The 7,500-nt window shown below is 46.6% G+C and overlaps 1 protein-coding gene across 1 annotated transcript in view; it reads right to left on the bottom strand.

Moving 5' to 3' along the window:
- Positions 1 to 7,500, bottom strand: part of mrpl23 (mitochondrial ribosomal protein L23) — a 33,858-nt gene that overhangs the window by 13,972 nt on the left and 12,386 nt on the right. The window lies entirely within an intron of this gene.

The following is a 7,500-nucleotide window of genomic DNA, read 5'->3' as shown; positions in this document are numbered from 1 at the left end:
TCTCCCCTTCGCAGCCTTGCTGTGTCACAGCTCCTCCATGTTTTCTCGTCTCGGGGTGATGATTCGCCCCGTCGATGTAGCGGGGGGTGGAGAAAGCGAGAGAGAGAAAGAAACACGGGAAACGAGCAATTTGAACGAAGCTGCTACTTATTCTACAACTGTTGGTCCAGCCCCGTATCTTGTTTTGTTCTGCGGTCGTCGGGCAGACATTGCTTTTGGCCGTGCAGCAAGTTGATTGGTGCATCTCGTCGGCTGCGTTGCCATCGGTGACCAGGGCCCCAGACAGAATCTTGACACCTTATTTACTTCTTTTATGGAAACTTGGCAACGGGGGGGCACAAACGATGATACAGAGCCGTCGGTGGCCAAACTAGCTGTGTGTGTGTGAGAGTGTGTGAGAGTGTGTATGCTAAGATCTCTGCTTTTAGTGTGTGCAAATGTCTCCTCAAGAATAGATCAGCCTTAAAATGACTGAGATGTGAGGACCAGTTTCCAGACCTCATTAGGAAAACGGTTACATTTAGGATTAGGGTTAGTTAAAACTGGCATGATGTGGTGGGGATAAGTAAACAGAAAACCCTCGCTCGCACAGTTCAGGGATGCATGCATGCTAACTTATCTAAACCATGGCCCAGACAACTAAGAAAACATTGTTAAGTCTGGTGGAAACAATGCTCTGGCCTTAAATGTCCTTACAGGCCTTGGTGAACCCCTTGTGCTGTCTGAATCCCATTTGAGATCAAGACTGAGTTCAATTACAGATATTACGAGTGTCTCTCTCTCTCTCTCTCTCTCTGTGTGTGTGTGTGTGTGTAGGCTGCCTTCAGATGCTGAGACTCAGAGTGTGACTACCATGTTTACCATCGAAATGGTGACATCATTGGTTTGTGATTGTGCAGATCACTAGCCGCTAACTTCATGACAATCAGCGGCCGGCATCGTGACAACACCTTGGACCATCTGTGCGCCCGCTCGCCCATCTGCTGTGAAATCTTCACTCATCGGCTACTTTCACTACTTCAGCCCGTACACAGGCTCCCCTCCGGCTGTATGAAGTGAGCTATTGTCTGCGGATGAGCGCGGCTGAATGGGGCTTGGGTGGGATTTAGGCGACCACACCCCGCAAACACCAACTCCCTCGCCGCGCCCGCAGGCATGATCTTTTGAGATCGTCGATGCACGTGGACGCCTCACTCATGTGCGCAGATTTCATCATGCAAACCTTATAAATTTTGCATGCTAAATAACAGGTAGCACCCGCAGGCACCGAGACATGCCTGCGGTGGCCCCACACACAGAAAACATACGAACCGAGAGCCGCAGCTCCTCCTCTCAGTCGTCCTCGGAAGATGACTGGATGAAAATGTCAGGGGCGCCTTGAGTTACACCGACTTCATCGCAGCCTTTTGAGATGATGGATAACTCCACACTGGGAACCAGCTGAGTCTGTCTGTTTCCATTCAAGAAAAAGAAAAAAAAAAAAAAGAAAAAAAAAAACGGTGCAACTTTTTGCTCCAACTTTTCAAAACTCCCAAATTCAAGAATCAAAAACATGTCATTGGCTCACGTGACCACTGAGGGAGAGTGGAGCACACGTGCAACATCCAAAGACAGAATTACAAATCAGTAACAACAACAAAAAAAAATCCTATAAGCAATATTGATCAAATAAAAGCATGTTTTCTGGTTGCAGACAATCTGCTGATCAGACATCGTTGCTTTCATTGCGTGCGTCCCTGTTTGGCAGGCGTTCGAATGCCCTGGCGCGTTTGAAAACCTGACATTCCCCGGCGCAAAGTGGCACTAAAACTGCGTCATTCAGAAATGTTTAGAACAGAATTCCCATTCATACATCCCAAGCGTCACCCTCCGGAAGTGTTCAGAGTGCACTCGGAGCGCTCAGCCCACAGAAGCGGTTCAGCTGGCACCGAGCAGCAAAGATCGCTTGCGAGCTAGCTGCCACTCCAAACAGTGAAAATAACTCTTCCTCAGACAAAAACTCACCACAGCCTTCTCATTTATATGCGAGGCAGATGGTGTATTATCGTAAATGTTTGACTGGCAATAACTTCGTCTAACAGTGACTGACAACAGTCACAAATGCCTGTAATTTTAGAAGTGCAGTGCTCTCTCTCTTTTATGCAAATCACTATGTTGCTTTACAAACGTTGAACTGAAAACCCCAGGCAAGGTTTGCTCGTGTTCAGTCCCTTGATTTCGAGGCTTACTGTACAGCTGCTGTATGTCTCAGCTAGGTATGTTTTTTTTTTTTCTTTTCAAGTGAGGCTACCCAAAAAATGTCATCATTTGGCATGCGACTGGTGCTAAACACATCCTAGATCACTTAATGTGAGAAATGAATGTTTTGCCTGGTATGATTTTTTCTTTATTATTATTGCATGTATGTCCAAATATCTTTAAGCCACTTCAGATATCTATCTCTGTATGAGCTGTAGGAGAATGCCAGGGTGTCAATAGTCCTCTCTATTACTCAACAAAAATATATTTTTGTGCACAATGAGCAAGAAAAAAATGAGACTTTTCACTGTTTTTGTTACGTTGACTGTAACTCTTACTTGTTAACTATGAAGACATATATAGTTTTATTCACCACCAAACACTGTCATCCGTCAAATTATGTGCACTAAAAGTGCTTGTTTTGCCACTGACAGTTTCGGATTGTTATTGTAAGTGTCTGACAACATTATGGAACGGATCCCTACAGAGCTAGACATTTTTCATTACGTCGAATAACATTACCTCCTCTCTGTCGGCAGCGGGTCTCTCGGCTCTTGGAACAGCATTTTCTTTAGGTAAAAAAAAAAAAAAAAAAAAAAGCTCTGGTATAGGATTTCCTCTCCTCTTTGGCTGGCAGCTGCAATCCCGGTCAAAATGGTCAAGACCCTGTTGGTGTGCGAGGCTCAGAGTACCAACACAACTAGCCACAAACGTCAGCGTGTCCCCATCCAACAAAGCTGTGCAAAGTGTTTTTTTCCTTTTAACTTTTAGATAACACTAAGCTCTGATCTGAGTCCTCCAACACAGCAAACTCTTCCCTCTCTCCAACTCGCACGTTTCTACTGATGCCTTCTTGCAAAATCTCACCTCAAACGAGATTTCAGAGCGAGGCTTCACCTTGAGCTGGACCTCTGTGAAGTTGGTACACATGCTGATCTCTGCAGGGATCCTTTCCATCATGTTGTCAGACACTTAGAATAACAACCTGAACCTGTCAGTGGCAAAACAAGCTCTTTTCGTGGACGTGCCATGTGTGATTTCTCTGCAGCCTGTTTCCCGGCTGCCAGCTGAAGCGCTGTTGCTCAATACTGGACCGGTTACAAAATATTTGTCCCTATCAGTCATATGGAACCCGAAAAGGTGGAAAAAACAGGCCCCCCGAGTTGAAAAATACAGGATTTTCCTTTAACTGGAAACGAGGTTGAACTGGAAATGGCAGCATGGTGCGCTTCGACACGGGGCCGGGAGGTCTGAGTGAGATAAACCACAGCGTTGACATGCGTCGCACACACAAACCAAATCCTCTGCAACTCGCATCGTGATTTTCCTGAATTTCCACCTTGAAAGAAAGGCTTCATAACAATCACGCCACAGGCACTCACGACAATCAAAGCGACTTAAGTGTAGGAAATACCAGGATGTTCTCATGAGCTCGAGCCGGCGTTACAACAAAAGGTATGGCGAACCAGACAAGAAATCTGATCATGCACACATCGGGGGCGAGTGCCAGCAATAAAAGGTCAAGAAGTACAACGCGGAATCTGATTTTCCGCCATCTTTTCCAACATCAAACTGCTGGCAGAGTATGAGATGATTGCGAAAATCAGGAACAAGTGTTACCCTGAGCAAACCGGTTACAGTTAGCCCTTTTTAGACTCAGCTAGCCCTAGTGGAGCGTGAAAGCAGCCTGACTCCAAACACACCAGGCCCATTGAAGTGCAGCCAGACTTAAAAGCGGTCTGATAGACTCAAGATTTTTCATTTTGCACTGCTGTTTTAACCCCCTTCCCCTCCTCTTCACACACACACACACACACACACACACACACACAGACACACACACACAAACCCCGCCACCCCTTCTCCCATACACACATACACACTCCACCCCCGCCGCCTCCTCCTCCTCCCCCTGATCCCTTTGCCCCGTCTCTGGACCTCTGTGCTCTGGCATGACTCCATCATGCCCTTAGTCACCTCCTTTGCTCACCCCTCGCAGCCCCTCACTCACACACACACACACAAATTCCCACACACAGTGCACATTTCACACACTCAGACACTATCTCTTCCCATACCGACAGTGGGGTCCCCCCCCCCGCCCCCCCAAGCCCAAGGAAAATGGCCGTCACGGAACCCCGCTAACGGGAGGCCTCCCCTCGACCACGGAGCACAGAGCGAGAGAACGAGAGAGAGAGAGAGAGAGAGAGAGGGAGAGAGAGACGCAGCATATTACTACTAAAATATTAGCTGATGGAGGGAGCGGGGGGATGGAGCGAGGGAAGGAGGAGGGCAGAATGGGGGGGACCGTGCTGCAAGCATCGACCCACAGAACACTCACCCACATGTGGAGTCAATTAGGAACAATCTTGTTTTCTACCCACCGCTGCAAAAGAAGGAGGGTTTTCTGGGGAAGTGTGTGTGTGTGTGTGTGTGTGTGTGTGTGTGTGCATGCGAGAGACAGAATGAGCTCGAAAAAAAGGGGGGGGGGGGGCGAGAAAGCATGCTTTTCTGCAAACCTGCCAGAGAAACAGGCCGGATATTCGGTTTTATATCAAGCCGTTTTTTAAAGGCACAAAGAGCCTGCGTCTCAGCATTCCTCCCCGCTGTTCGCAATCAAGTGAGCATGACTTCAGAAAACCGCGGCGTGACTGCGACTGCGGAACCGACGACACCCGGGGAAAACATCGGCTCTCGGGGGGGGCTCGCCGTGAACGACGCGCGTGTCACAGACGGGCGAGCGGGCGGGCGCGCGGCGTTCTGCATCCTCGCACCTTTCGTTGTTTGTGCGCGACTGGGGAGACGGGGGGGGGCCCTCGCTGCCGAATCAGCTGAGACTTTCAGACACACACACACACACACACACACACACACACACAAAATCACAGGCCACTTCCTCGATGTCAGACAAGAGGAAGTCTCTCCTTTAAAAGATTCATGGCTGCTTCAATTATGTATCCCCTTTCAAATTGTCATGTTTAGACAATTTTCATTATTCATCCGTTTCAAGATTGATGGCTCCCAGTCGGGTGGGCGGTGCGGCGTAAACAAGCGTCTACACCGCCGCTGATTTATCTGGGAAACATCAAAACGGCAGGCAGAGCACAAAGGACTCTTGCTTTTCACGGCTGCATCAAAGGCAGATTGACATTTTTTTTTTCTTTTTTTTTTGACATTCGAGGAGAGTTGATTTCAAAGATGGGCACACTTCAAACGCAGGTGAGGCGCGCCGCGGGAAAGGACCTTCCTGAGCGAAAAGCTCTCCTCAAACACAGGTGTGAAGGCGACGGCCATGATGCAACGGGTGTCTGGCTGCGATGGGAGTGTCCCTTCAAACGCACACATGCACACACACAAACACGCACCCACAATTGCTCACATTCCACCTATGGCACAACACACACACACACACACACACACACACACACACACACAAAGGGCAGAGCTGTACCAGATGATAACCATACTTCAATATTTCCTGTAATAAGTCTGGCATGTAACCAAAGACGACCTTTCGCCCTCAGGCCTGGCTAGAACCCAGACTGCTGCTTTCTCAAGAGGGCAGCCAGAGTGTGTGAACCACACAGGAGAGATGCATGGTAGGGCTATATATGTGTGTGTGTGTGTGTGTGTGTGTGTGTGTGAGTGTGAGTGTGAGAGAGAGAGAGAGAGAGATACTTTCTGAGAAGCATGGGGAACATTTGAAATGGCAGGTAAGAGGAACTGTGCTGGTTCATTTTTCCTGAAAGGGGTGGCGAGTCTAAGCCCGCGTTTCTTGGAGGAGCTCTGTGTGTGTGCGTGTGTGTGTGTGTGTGTGTGTGTGTGTGTGTGTGCAAGAAAAGCAAAGATAAACCGGCAGGCCAGCCAGGGGACCGAGGAGACTGAGCCACAATAAGACTATATCCACATTCAAGGAGCACTGATTTTCATTTACGATGGCATTTTAAGGCTGAAATGATCCGTGTCCACATGAGCATTTTAGCACCGAGTGGACCGGGTCTGCTCCGTCTCACCGAAACATGGACACCCCCGGATTCACCACCATGACACCTGACGGGGACATGAAGCTATGTGGCCAGAGCAAAAAGTCAGGGACTTGCACTGTCTCTAAACATCAGATGGTGAAACTCAGGACATGTCCAAGAAGGATGAAATCACAAAAGTTATGCAGGCCTAGATATAATAATATAATTATTATTAATTATATATATACAGTGGTCCCTCGTTTATCGCAGGAGTTACGTTCTAAAAATAACCCGCAGTAGGCGAAATCCGCGAAGTAGTCAGCTTTATTTTTTACAATTATTATACATGTTTTAAGGCTGTAAAACCCCTCACTACACACTTTTCTCAGACAGGCATTAACATTTTCTCACTTTTCTCTCTTGTTTAAACTCTCAAAGTTCAAACCTTCGTAGAAAAACAAGTCCAGTATTATAGAATGAACGCATTCTGTACTGTACAGGAGACACGGCACGGAGGAGATTGATTGACAATGGTCTACAGTCCCTTAGCCAATCAGGACGCAGAACACGATGCGCTGTATAAAAAAAAAAAAAACATGCAAAATTGCACTAAAAAAATCCACGAAACTGCGAGGCCACGGAAGGTGAACCACGATATAGCGAGGGACAACTGTATATATAATTAATTATAATTATTAATATAATATATTGTTCATACTTCTGTTTCATTGTTCATACTTCTGTTTAAACTGTTCATATTTCTATTTTTTTATATTCCTTGTTTATAGTGTTTATATTGCTTACTGCTATTTATCATCTGTGTTGTATATTTCTTCTAAATATGCACATTGACCTACATCTATGCACATTTTATACACCTATGCACATGTTTTTTTTTTTGCACATTGTTTTTTTGCACACTGTTGCACCTAGATCTCTAGTGTGTTGTACTTAGATCTTATTCTTTATTTTTTATTTATTTAATCTTGTAATCTGTGGATACTGCTGAAAAACTGCGAATTTCCTTCGGGATGAATAAAGTATCTATCTATCTATCTATCTATCTATCTAATGTTTTGGCTTGTCATGCTTGGTCAATGTTTGTCAGTGCAACCCCGGAGTTTTCAAACTAACACGCTGACAGAAAAAGAGAGAGAGACATACAGAGAGAGAGAGAGAGAGAGAGAGAGAGAGAGAGACATACAGAGAGAGTGAGAGAGAGAGAGAGAGAGAGAGAGATGTAGGAGGTTATTGTGGAGAGGTCTCCACCTCCCACTGTGTGCTGGACAGGAGTCAG

The sequence above is a fragment of the Myripristis murdjan genome, chromosome 6, assembly GCF_902150065.1.
Source record: "Myripristis murdjan chromosome 6, fMyrMur1.1, whole genome shotgun sequence".
NCBI lineage: Eukaryota > Metazoa > Chordata > Actinopteri > Holocentriformes > Holocentridae > Myripristis > Myripristis murdjan.
The sequence above is the reverse complement of the archived record's forward strand: the minus strand, read 5'-3'. Positions and strand labels throughout refer to the sequence as shown.